The following is a 13,819-nucleotide window of genomic DNA, read 5'->3' as shown; positions in this document are numbered from 1 at the left end:
AAAACCTTTGGCTTGGCATACAAGAGTCCAAAATTCTCTTCTTCCTCTCCTTAGCTCATCCCAGTTTCTACTTTTGCTGATCCACATCCCTCTTCCTTCAGTCTCTGCAAAGGCTGTTGAAGACCCACAGCTTCATACCAATAACAATAGCAGGAACCCTGGTAAATTATTTAATGGAATAAACTTGATCCCTGTGTCATTTCAAAATGTATTTGCCCTTCTAGAACAAGCTCATACCTCTAGTCTACAGTTGTGTCAAGTCTCTATGATTTCCGGTTGTTGCATCTAGGTCAAAACAACTTATTTTAGCACTTTCTTGTTCCCCAAATAGTTTATGTAGTCTTTTAATTTAATCATTAGTGTTTTACAGTATTTGGAACTTTTGTTATAAGTTGCCTGCAGTTCACTTTTAAAAATGCTAGTTTATTCAGTGTATGAGAGTAGAGAGTAACCAGCAGGCCTGTTCCCGAATCCCACAGTGTTAGGGCCAAGTAGATGTATTGTTGGAAAATATGTGATTGAATTTGCTTTTGTTGTCAGAGCTCGCTGGGTCACTGAAAGATACTGAATGAAATATCTTCCACATTTGTCTAGCTTAACAAAATATAGCAGGAACAGTTTCCAATAATTTTAATATTAAAAAATGGGCTTTAATAAAATGAGTATGTTTCTTACTTCCTAAGTGTGTTCAGAAATCCCAACCAGCAATATTTTGAACTGAAAAAAAAGAAAAGGAAAAAGAGACTAAAATAATTATCCCAGGTGAGTTACATCCAGTGCATGACAATAGATCTAGGTTTCTTAAAGCTTTCTGTTGATTAACCTCTTTATCTGTCTCCACCTGCCTGGGGGGCTGTATATTTTCATTTCTCACGGTTGTGTGGGAGAACAGCCCACTGTATGAAGCATGAATCAGCTGCTAAAATAAGTGACAGGGTAACTGGGATATGTCATCTGACCTTCAAATTAATTTTCTCTTGTGTCTATTTCCTCTATCTTTCTTTGCAATCTCCATCTCTCTCTTTCCAGCAAAGTTTTACTAGACAAACAAAAATTGGATGCAATTCCGAAGATTCCCTTAAACCAACTCCTCTTGGATGTCTAGAAACACTCGTTTGTGAAAAGCACAATAATTGAATCATCTTTGCTGTAGCATGAACACAAGCTGCAACATCAACACTCTATTATTCCCTCTCTATTTTAGGCAGCGTCTCTCTCTGTCTGTCACTTTTCTTGTCAGAATGCTGCTCGGATTCTGATGAACGTGAACATGGAGACTGGAGATAAATTTTATTTAGTCTCTTGTGATGAGTTAAAATACGCACATTGTATTTTATACATTGTTGTTAGGATACATACATTGCTTAAACTGGCCAAAGCAGGCAATACCTGTTTTGAGGAATTACCACATCCTTTATTATTAGCCATTTGAAATCCTTTTGGTGACTAGGTAGCACAAAAAATAAAGTCCTCGTTTGAAGACCTCCAGGGAGAGAGATGCTGCAAATGTAAAATTTGGCTTCAGGGCCTACTCACCCCTGTGTGAAAGATCCTCCCTTGTCCCTCTCTAAGATTTCTGTGGCTGTAATTTCATAGATTGACATTTGGAGTGAGAAGACCAGTCTTAATGAGGGTTTTGCTATTGCTCTTCTACCATTTAGGGGTGAAAGCAGCAGGCAGAGCTCAGAGTGTCAGATATTACAGGATGTGATGGGGGTGGGCAGTCACCCAAATCGAAAGCAGAGGAGGCACCGGTATGTGATAGCGCTGCAGGAAGAGCTGGGGAAAGAAAGAAAAAGGAAAGAAGGAAGGAAGGAAAGAAAGAAGAAAGGAAAGAAGGAAGGAATAAGGAAGGGAGGAAGGAAGGAATAGAATTACTCTAAGCTAATTTAGAATCCAGAAGACTATTAAGTTGCCTTCATCCTGAAAAGAGGCTGAGGATGCATTTAAAACAAATCACAGCAAAAACCCCACCTTGATCTAGCCAGGACACTCCTCTGGATGTTGCAATCCCTTCTCTAATTACTATATGACCCCACATTTTTCGCCAGTGGTGCATGGCTAGGAGTTGTAATCCAGTAAGTGTTTTATTTTTGATTGCATACTCGCAAATTAAACTGCAGTTGTAACCCAGGTCAACTGGATCCTCTCAGAGAGGCATAGGAAAAGTCGATTCCTTTTTCCACACCCAGGGGCCAAATGGACAATTAGGGTAGAGACTGTGTTGGGGGTTGGGGGAGAGATTGTGACTATTTTGTAGACAAAGCCTTTGAAGATGGAAACATCAAGTCAATACGAATCAATCCAACAAAAGCATGTTACTTTCTAAAAAGACATGTTTCCTTCTCTTAGGCTATAAAATCCAGAGGGTAAGATTTATGTAACAACTGTCCTACATTCAAACAGTGTCTCACAAAATTCGTCTTGTAGGGAACATCCTTAAATATTTATTAGGCGGACGTCTGAATGATGGACTGAAACATAATCTCCCATGAAAACACACATCCAGGTAACCACGTTCATTCTGCCGCTTGCTCCCAGAAACCCTTTCCCAGTCCTTCCCCATTTAGAGTTGTCAGGATCACACTGTCCTATATTTGGAATAATAGAGAGCTGTCAATGTAGCAGATGTCTGGGTTAGCAATCCAATTGCCTCCCTCTTTTGTGAATGCTGCCATCAAACAGTGGGCGAGTTCAAAATGAGGTGAATCATCCCTTCTTTTGTCACATGGTTTGCCCACCTGCCAACTGAGAGAGGTTCACTCTTAATGAGAATCATCCCCAGTGAAGGAAACATATTTCCATCTTATTAGAAGCAGTTTAACTGTGACCTTGGGACTAGTTGTTAAGGGATTTACTGTTTGTTATATCTATCTATCTATCTATCTATCTATCTATCTATCTATCTATCTATTTTGCTGCAAAGATAACCTGTGTTTGAAAATGATGGGTGGATGTAGAAATGTAGCTGTGCCCTTTAATAGATTTTTATTAGTGGATGTCACCACCAGCACAACAATTCTTTGGTTCAGGTGGAGCCATCTCCCTACTATTTCTCAAAACTTTTATGGAGTAATTTTCACAGAATAAAGTTCTCAGGCAGCATGTCCTTCAGGACTCTAATTCCTTGGCCTTTGGTCTCAATAAACTGTATAATTTAGCCACAATGAGCAGGCTGCCGCATTTTCTTGCATGTGACTTCCATTCCCCACTGTTAAGGGTGTTCTCCTCCTACGTGGGTTCTTTCCCTACCGACTCGTCAAAGCTCCAATCATGTGACTCAGTAAGTATTTCCAGTCTCTCTGGCCATGATTAAATTCTCCCTCCCCTTAATTGCAATGCATTATTGTGAAATTTCATTGTATTATTTATTACTTATCAGTGTTTGCTCATTACTTATTGTATGAAGAAATAAGTGACAGAAGATTTGACTTCTGTCATTGCTAATTGTGAAAGTTTTATCTTCCTCTGACTGAATTCTGAACTCCCTGAGAGCAAAGATTATATATTTTGGTTTTCCTCTTACTTAGTGCTTTGTACTACCCCCCTCAGACAAAGTAGGCATTCATTAACTATTCGTTGAATTGAATTGTACTGAACTGCTTTTATGGGGCTTTTACTCTAATTGGGAAAGAAAGACAAGCACATTAAGCAATGTGAAGAGAATGGCAAAGCATCAGAATTAGAACTGCAATATAATGTGGTAGAAAATGAATATCTGAATCATGGGAATACATCATATAGAAGCTATTGTAGCTGAGGAGACTTAATCAGGAAAGATTTTTGGAAGTCTCTTTTGTTATTTTTCATTGTAGTAACTAACACATTAAACAAGTTTATTTTCAAAAACCTTTTTTTTTAAAGATAGTTAAAACTTTAGAAGATAAAGAGACACAATTCATAGACATCTTATAGAATTATAAATTGGTAAAAACTTTTTAAAAAGTACTTTGGTTTTATGACTCACTGATTAAAAAGAGATGCCAATTTTAATCTTTTGCAAATGTGGGATAATAATGACAAACAAGATATATGGCTTTCCTTATAATAATACAAAAAGAGAAATATACATAGATTTTGCTTTTGAAAATGGACCAAGGGCCCCTGCTGTGAAACAAAGATGAGGGGAGGCTAGAAAAAGAAACTTAGGGGGCATCCAGTTCAACTAGCTCCTTAGATTTATAGTCAGAACAATAACCATGAATATCGGTTTGACATTACAACACAGAAACTGCACTAAGGGCATTTCCCCTCCTTTATTTCCTATCATCATCCTCTGTGCCCTCCCAGTTTTCAAGCGAGGAAATAGGTGTAATGCCACTGCTTCAGCATGCACACGAGGAAGCTGACCACCCACAAAGAACAGTGACTTGTTAGAAATTATAGGGCTGAGTCAAAAACTCGGACATGCTGATTGCCAGTGCAGTTTGTACTTTGTGTGGCTGCTGCAAGACAGCACACATGCACATACACATTTCCTGATGAAGTCAATTTTTTAAACAGAACCTTTTGTGAATCAAAGGTTAGGTGCCCCAAATATACAATGCACAAATACAGAATTTGTGCATTGAGAATTATTAATACATTTAGACTCCTTTAAAGATCCCATATTGTAAAGGTGTTTATAACTCTCCCAGTGGTGACAGATAGAGGTAAACTAATTAACCATAATTAGCTGTCATGCTCTTTCTTGTTCCCTTTTGCCAAATCTGTGCAGTCTGATGACACCATGTCTTGTGCTCCATTGTGCTGTGATGGGCTCCAACTCTGGCCAAGATTCATGTGGTCACATCACATCGTGTGGTGGCCATCACCACTCATTCCGTTAGTGGAGCTCCCTGTGGAAATGCCCTCTGCCAGGCATATCATTCTGTTTTTTCTACTTTGCTAAGGACGTCACTACCACACTTCCTCCCCACCCAAACACCACTGATTGCTGTATCCCCTGTATGATTTACACTGAGGGAGTGTTTTTGCTCAAGTGCAGAACTCTGGAGTAAGGAATCCAATAGCTCATCTTTGGTCTCCCACAAATGAGGGGAGTAGTTAATACTTGTGGGCAAGTTACTGAGGCCACATTTTGGCAAAAGTGTTAAGTATTTTATCGAGATTTACATTTATGGCATGCAATTGTTCCTCAAGCAATGTTAAGTTTCTTTTCCAAAGGCAGGTGTATTTATACAGAAATTAGATATCTTTTGAGATCTTGCCTGCATTGTTACCATGCTGAGTTTTAGAGCACTTCTCTCACCATAGTTTTCATTCTGTGTTAAGACGGCCCTCCTAATTTGCTTTGAATCTACTTTGGAAGGTTCACAGTAAGGACAAAGCATTCACGTGTCACAATCTAAGTTTGCTTATTAGTTTAGGGAAACACTGCTATAACTTTCCATTCTTTCTATTTGCTTCTCCCCCATTAACATGATTTGTTGAAGATGGAATTTTCTAGTAGGAACAGAAGTAGAAGGGAAAGACGTATTTAGCTTATCGCAGTCAGAGTGATCTCTGAAGGTCTTGGGTTGATACATGTTAGGTGCCAAAATGTGTCTCCATTAAAATATTGTTCATACTCTCCTGGATACAGAGAGTGAAAATAAATAAATGAATAGGTAGATAGATAGATAGATAAGAGAAATGACAGCAGATAGATTTTTATAGTCACAAACTATGACGGAAAAGACTTTGGGCTCATTGTTCAGGGGAGCCATTTGTGTCAGGGTAACTGTCTGTAGAGGGAAAAAATAAATCATTTTCAAAAACCCCACTGCTCTAAAAGCTGGTCCAAGGCCACTGTTGTGGGTGCCAAGTATTCTGTCTGGCAAGAGCAAGTCATGGAAAAGCACAAAAGCAATTTACCCAATTGGCCTGGGCAGAAAGTTTATTCTTCAATTATTTTTTGTGAGTCTTCCCTCAGAGTGTGGTTCAGACAGTTCAGCACGGGGATCGGTGACTGCTCGGAGATCGAGTAGATGAATACACAAGTTTTTGTAGTGGCTTGATCTCACTCCTTCTTTATTGGTCCAGTTTAGAATTCTGCTTTCCTATCAGGTTGACCCCATTTAAAATAGTGTTTTTCAAAGAGGAAATTCCTGATATGATTGATCATAGAACGAGGAAGATATAAAGTAATTTACCATTACAAAATATCAAGGACCTTAGGAACTATATAATCCAACAGCCTCGCTTTCTAAACGGGCTTCTGGGGTGAATGCAATTAATTGGTGACTTCCTCATTCCTATCATTTTCTATCTATTAGCCAAAGCTTCATTTAAAATTGAATCTACCTTCCCTCCAGTCTCCTTGGAAACCAACCAATGTGATCGTTTCTTTTGCTGTGTTGCTTAGATGATCTATTTCTTCAGGAGATTGCCATTTAGAGGATTACTAAAATGATAAGGTCCCAAAGAGGGGATTTTTCCAATAGCAAATCATTTTGTGTGCCTTTCAGAGAGTTTTCTAGAAATTTGCCTGAAACAGCTCAGTAAATGTAATGTCATTTCAGGACTAGGACACTCAGCTCTGATAACGATTCTAACCAGCATACTTTGAGAGCAATCACCAGCTGGTTATTTGCAGTGTGTGGTATGCATGTTCTGTACTCTAGACGCATGAATCACTTGTTTAAAATTAAAAATAGTGTTTCCCAAGCAGTTATTTGATCAAGAATGGGCATAGTCGTGGGCGCCGTTGTGGCCATTTGCATTCCTATCTTGCAACTGTGCCTGTCGTTTTGTGACAGTATATACACATACCAATCAACTTTTCTCTCCGAAACATAAGCCCCAAAGTTAATGGCTACAGATTCTTTGAGGATTTCCTTAACATTGGGTCAAGTCTTTCCAAGGTGGGAGTGAAGTGTGTGTTTCTTGTTTAGGATTTTGGGGGGAAATCAGATGCTAAGAGGAAAGGACATTGCAGACCTAGTCAGAAGCAATTCTACACCAAATTGTATGGGAATCTTGCTTTGTTTACTATTTGTGAGTGATTGACCTGAGAGATGACAAAGTGTCAGAGATGTTTCTAACTTTAGTGATGGGGAAGGTGTGTGTAAATGCTGATGTCATAAACAGAAGACAGAGGAGAGAGGAGTCAAATAGATATTTGCTTTTTGTTTGCGCCTTGTGTTTTGGCATACATCAATCACGTAGTTCTTTTCTCATTAAAATTCATTTACTTGTTTAGATGGATGTGTTTAGTGTGAAATTAGGGGGAAGGAGAAGAAATGATGCTATATATAGTTTGGGTAGGGGGAGGGCTGTGTTATCATCTCAGATAACTATAGTATGTCCTAGACCTCTGTTTGAGAAACTTGACTTCACTTTATTACTTACTACCATCCTGTATCTGTTCAATGACTATTTTTGAATCAGAAAGTTAGACTTTAGATTTGTTCTCCTAAATGTCCCTCCTACATTTTGGTGGGATTATTTGGATTGTTATTTTGATTCCGTGATGTCTTCTGTTGGCCATGCCTTCCAACTTTGTGTCACACAAAGCTGTGGGGCGATATTCGTGTGGACATGATTTTATCCAAGTTAGATGCAGGCCTGTTTACGGAATGACCCCAGGAACGTTGTGCTGCTGCACGCACTTCACTAAACACTAAACACTTCACTCGGGTGAGATGTCAGGAAACCAGGCACTTCTTCTAGCAGAGTTATTCAGGACTCGTAAATCTATAAAGTGCTGCCATTTGGACAAGAGAATACAGGGAGGCTACACTGAGTGTGTTGTGTGTAAATCAGTATCTTGCACTTTCACATTTCTGGTCTACCCAAATTCAGGGCTGGTAGCGGTAAAGTGCACTTCATATACGTGTTGAATGATTGTAGCTTTTTCCTTATATAAAGTTTGCAGATTGCTGCTTTCAATATTTGTCTTGGTCTAGTAGATTAACACCAAGAAAAATCAGGTTTATGCTATTTAGAAAATGATTGGGAATAGATACTTCACTGTAAGCTTGACCCAGCTATAATCTAGTAATGCTATATTTTGTGTTAACTAAAATTAGCAGTGATCATCACTGTTAGTTGAGGACTTACTACTTGCCAGTCAGTCACTACCTAAATTTTTGATTTCAGCTACTTCTCCCAGTCATGGTAGGACTTTACTACCATACCTAGTCCCATCATGTGGTTGAAGAAACACAGTTGGAGAAGTATGGTAGTTTCTCAAGATTTTTAGGTAGCTCAGATCAGTGCCTCTTCAGAACCTGAGCACTTCACTGGATAGTATAATGACATCTGTCAAGAGTCCACAGAACTAACAAACACATACATTTATTTTTTCAAAGCCTCTGAACTTAAAAAATGTGAAAATGCTCCCAGCATCCAAAGTCTTATATATACAAGATGACTTCACACATGAACAGGTAATAGGACCAAACCTACTCCCCTGCTGTATATTTTAAAAACAGTGGACTGACAATTGTGGTAATATAATTGAGATAGGCATTTCCTAAGTGAAAGAAGGAAAGATCATATTTTTCTGTAGATATTTCTTTCTGGTAGCATGTCTGTGTCAAACATCTTCCAATTGTTGCTGATATGTGAAGTAGTTTGCTAAATTGGACACTCTTTTGAGAGCTTGTTCTTTATTTGATCTAAATTTAGATTTCATATCTATCTCAGCAGATTTAAAACCTCGACACTTCACTGATTACTGCTCCTGCTCTTAAATACATTGCAAGATCTTTTTTCTGACAGGTGAGCCATCTGTGGTGATTTTCTCAAATTATATTCTCTCCTTCTTATCGAAGACAGCCTGTGGATGCCCCTGGGCCAAGTATTCAGGGATCATCTTCAAAGTTTTATTTGAAGCTATATTCTAGGCCTCAAGGCCCATAAATATATTCACATTTAAGTACAAAAATAATTTCCAAAGCCCTAAGTTATATACATCTTATGCATATACATTTTCAATGACCCACTTCATCACATCTCTCCTTTAAGGAAATAAACAAGGCCTTATTGGTGTTCTTCCCTTTCGGTCCATGGCTGTGAGATTGCTAGGTGGACAGAGAAGACTACAGGTCAATACCTGCCTTCCTGAAGGCACATTTACTTTAGTTAAAAAAATCAACAACACAGGGCATTTTACTCTTTACAGATTAAAGGGAGAACTTAAAAGAAGCGTTCTCAATCACTGTGAGGCAAATAAAAAACAATGTTGAGAAATTACAGATTTTTGAGGCATGAAACAATACCCCAGGAAAATAAGTAAATAATTTCACAAGGAAAGGGATCTTTGGGAATGGAAGTGTATTAGACAATGCATCAAAGGGTATAAAATAAAATTAAAAAAAAGAAAAGAAAGCCAGGTAGTTTACAATGAGATTTAGAGAGATAAAGTCCTGAATGCCCGCCCCACTTTGGGAGATGAAAAAACAAGGAGGCGACAGGGGGCTCTGCATTCAAAGTACTCAGTGAGCACAAACAGAGCAGCATAAAAAACAATGCAAAACATTTAGGCGCTGCGGCCTCATTTCCATCGGCTCACGCTGCTCCCACCTGCTCTCGTTTATCAGAGTCACTCCAGTGTCATGTGAAGGACACCCTTGTGTCTTTGGCTTGGCCCGTGCAGAGCCATGTGATACGTTGGAGAAACTTCAGGCTATCCTCAGCTTCCTTGTGCAATTTTAGAGCTACACCAATATCATTTCAGATAGGCTTCCTTCCAATGAAGTTTTCCCCTTGATGTATATCTTTGTTTGTTGTTTTAAAAAATAGAATTGACTTTAGCAATCCTTCATTTTTGGGTTTTTCATACACCCAGAATTTGCTCTGGTTAAGATAACCTGGCAAGTCTGGGAGAAGACTCCTCAATACCTAAAGAATGTCATACACTGTTGCCTTCCTCCTGGTAGGATCAAAGAAATGAGAACAATTCCATCCATTTACTCAAAAAGAAGACAGTTTGTTCTTTGGAGACAGAAGGGAGTAAGTCAAAGTTTCTCATCAGGAATTAAAGGTCAGACTTCCATTCACAACCTTGCTTCAAATCTTGTGACCTGTATCAAGCTACCCCGCCTCTCTTGGCTGTCAGTTCTTCAACCAAAAAAAGAAAAAGAAAAGAGTGTCCCAGCGCTTTTCAATCATAGCTTCCCCTCAAATTCATACATAATTGTAGATATAGCCTAAACATGCATCACATATAGAGATACATACAGTTTCATAGATATATCAGTGGTCAAATTCTCCCTCAAGATTTCAGATTTAATTGGACGCCAGTGAGGCCCTTACATGAGAAGAATCAGTATTTGTTAAAAGCCATCCAAGTACACTAAGGAGAAGCTAAGGTTGGAAACCCCTGAAGTTAATGACATCTAAGTGATCCCTATTCTCCAGGTATAAAAAGTCTATTTAATATGATCTTAGGGAATGTTTATGTCCATGACAATATGACAGGAAGGAGGAGAAGGAGAAAAAAGGAGGAGGTTAAGTACAAGTCATTATCGTTTACCTTCAGAGCCTTATAATCTGATAAGGAGCATCCAACAATACTACCACCACCACAACAGTGCAGGTTATCCTGTTAATTCATCAAAATAGTTTATGGGCAAATCCTTACCAAAAAGAGTGAAATAAGCTATCCATAACAGTTGATGAAGGAGATTGGAATTAGCATACCAGGAATTTGGAGGTGACAGATTTACAGGTGAGCCTGGGCAGTCAGGCAGCACGTGGTTAACAGGTGTGAGAGGAGAGCACTGTAAACACACTGGACTCTTTCTTGTCCAGGTGTGGCATGGATTGTCGTGTGTCCCAGCCTTTGCACATGTCACTCTCTTCGTTCCCATCATCTCTTCATCATCTACTCTTAGGTGTGATCTTTTTGTATTTTTTCCCACCTTGTGTAGAGATCTGAATACTCGTCACTTGTATTGTTGAAAGGCTTAGTCATGTTACTTTTATAGCACTTCCTATATTTCATTATAGTGATTTGTTTTCATGTCAGCCTCCCTCTGGAGCTTTGTTAGTGCTCTGAGTTTCTCTTTTATTGTCAGAATGTAACACAGAAAATATTATTGAATAAAAACTAAGTATGGGCAGGAGGACGATATAAATAAAGATTTTTACTTGGGAATAATTAGGGAATACATATGGACACAGAAATGAGGCTGGAATACAAGATGTTGGTGTTCTGAGGAGTGTCATGTTTACAGACAAAAAGTAAGCCAAGTAATTTGAAGCTATTGCTATCGGAGTTCTCTGAGCCAGAAAATGACAGAGTTGGGTGCTTGCTTAGTAAGGGGAGAAAGTAAAGGTATGGAATGTTCAGGAAGGATCAACAGGACTTGGTGACTAATTAGGAATAGATGGAGATCCCCCTCCAGTTTTCGAAGCACAGGAAATTGTGGTCTTATTAACTGAGATAACAAGAAAGTTTAGAGTGAGAGCAACACACTGAGGTAAGTTAAAAGTGTGTGATTATTTGTAAGATAAAAACCGATATGTTTACTGGAGTGCATAAAGACAGGACAGACCATCCATAGGAGGACATTTTCATGGTCACTTGAGTGGTGAAAATAGACACGGAATTTTGCAAAGAAGCTGAGGCTGGATTTGGGGATTTGAGAGCTGTTAACATAAGAGTGATGATGAAATATATAGAATCCTACTGGAAAGAAAGAACCCAGAGAAAGACGAGCAGAGAGCTGAGCAGCCTCTGGAAATAACCAAAGCTAGGGCTTTAAGAAAAAGGAAGCTCACCAGATGTGACAGGAATAGAGAAGTGAACCCTGAAACAGACACACAGAAAGATGTCCTATAAGATGAAAGAGAGTGTCAGAAAAGAAGAGGTGGTAAATTCTGTTTATTTTCTCAGATAGTCAGGGGAAATAAGTTTTGAGACCACATGGTCAGTGGGGTTAGCAAGGAGAAAGCTCCAGAAACCCTCCGAGAAAGCTAAAGTTTCTGCAGAGGGAGAGGAAGCTCAGAGCAGAAGGCTGTGGTGGAAATCGGCTGAGTCATGGAATAGGGGAGGAACCTGAGAGAAATGGCTGAACCAGAAGTGAATTATTTTTCAAAGGAATGGGATGAATTTGTCTAAAAGTAGCTAACAAAATAAACATTTTATTCCATCAGTCTATACACGTCCATGACATTGTAACACTGCAAGGTCTCAATTACGGAACTTCACGGTAAGCCTTCAAGTATGTACTGCGGGGCCCCCAACTTCATTTTTCTATTTAAAAATTGTTTTGATCATTTAAGTCTTTTACTTTGCTATGTAAATTTTCGACACAACTTCACTCTCCCAGCTAAGGGACCGGTTGGAAGAAGCCATTTGGGATCCTCCAGCCCAGACTGACTCCAGCTAGCCACGCCAGCTGACCACACAGGGACAAGAGATCAGCTTTCCTGGCTGAGTCCTGGCAAAAGAGCCCATGGGACCACGAGTGAACTGAATGGTGGTTGTTTTGGGTTTGGTTGTTAGGCAGCAAAATTAACTAATATGACCCGGAGTTTTCTGAGTAAAGAACCAAAGGTTTGTTGAAAGTTAGAGAAGATGAGTGAAGTCTAGGAAACAGAAGAGAGTTGAAAATATTTATTAGTAATTGTGGGGAATTTGCTAGAGAAATTCAATCAGAGACAAGGCCACCACTCAGCACTATTGAGAGCTCAGAGAAGACGGACAGCATTCATTTGTAAATGGCAGATCAGTTGTGGGCTACAGTTATAGTAAAACAATTGTTGATAACAGTTAAGTTTAAGAACATCTTAAGGGCAATGCCCTTGGTTTCAACAAGCAGAAAGTGGCATTGATGTTTTTATCTTCGCTTCATTATGTGGTCAGGGAGGTCCCTTCACAATTCCTGACCAGCAGCCCGCTGTTCTTTAGGTAACTGCTTACTGGGATGGGTGTTTTTCTTTTTTCAGATGAGTCCCTACTCCCTGATCACAGCTGTCAGTCAGTCCTGGTTCTCACAGTCACTGGGCTGTGTCAGTTCATTTTCATTCAACCTGCCATTTTTAAAGCTAACCGACTATTTGTGTATTTAGAGTATCAGGCAAGATGTGAGTGGAGACCATTAGAACTGAATGCCCTGTCAGCAAATGCAGCAGCACTGAATGATGGAAAGGAAAAGACAAGACAGCGGCCCTTACCAGGCAAACCCCAGGCGGCAGCTGTCAGTCCTGGACACCTGGCAGCCCAGCTGTGCCTTGGCTCTGATTCATCTTCTCCACCCCCAGCTCAGGCTGGGACTTTTTGGCGGCTGAGAATCACAAATGCCTGTATTCAGTGCATCCGTCTTATTACGAAGCAGCCCTAGAGACACAGGAGGAAGAGAAGGAAGAATGATGTTCTGTGGGAAGCGTTCCGTGGGGCCTCGTGAGACACGTTATGCAGACAGAAGGTGAGGTGGCTGTGATGATGTTCAACATCACTCAGGAGTTATTTCACATTTACAACGCTGCAATCAGAACTCACTTATTCTACCTGAAATGGCATGGCAGGAACAGAGACTTGTAATGGAAAAATCTCTACCTGGGTCTTTTTTATGAGTTCAGCAAAGACGCAAACAGCTTCATGTTTCACTGGAGAATAGAAACTGTTAGACTTACATCCAAAGAGGTTCTGTGGTCTTTCAAGGTGCGGAGCCTCACAGGCAAGTTTCTGCTTTTAGAGTCTAAACCTTTAATCTTAAAAGCTGCCACTCTGAGGTCGTTTGCTTTTTATGCCACTGAAAGCATGGGCGAATCTTTAAAAGTAATAAAATTCAAATAGGGCCCACTGGGGAGGAGGAAAGAGCCTTCAGGGTAGCTTGATTTGCTCAACTTCAGTCGTGTTAAGTTTAAAGAGCTGGAGAGGGAA

General features: G+C 39.6%; 1 long non-coding RNA gene across 1 annotated transcript in view; it reads right to left on the bottom strand.

Moving 5' to 3' along the window:
• Window positions 1–13,335, bottom strand: part of LOC123817625 — a 29,898-nt gene extending 16,563 nt beyond the window's left edge. Inside the window, exon 1 of the long non-coding RNA XR_006785464.1 lies at window positions 13,111–13,335. This is a non-coding gene — a long non-coding RNA (uncharacterized LOC123817625). The remainder of the gene's footprint in view (window positions 1–13,110) is intronic.
• Window positions 13,336–13,819: the final 484 nt, after the last annotated feature.

This window comes from Phyllostomus hastatus, unplaced genomic scaffold (genome assembly GCF_019186645.2).
Source record: "Phyllostomus hastatus isolate PE091 unplaced genomic scaffold, TTU_PhHast_1.1 phas_contig_210, whole genome shotgun sequence".
NCBI classification, from domain to species: Eukaryota; Metazoa; Chordata; class Mammalia; order Chiroptera; family Phyllostomidae; genus Phyllostomus; species Phyllostomus hastatus.
Note: the sequence above shows the minus strand (reverse complement) of the source record. Positions and strands in the feature narration are given on the sequence as shown.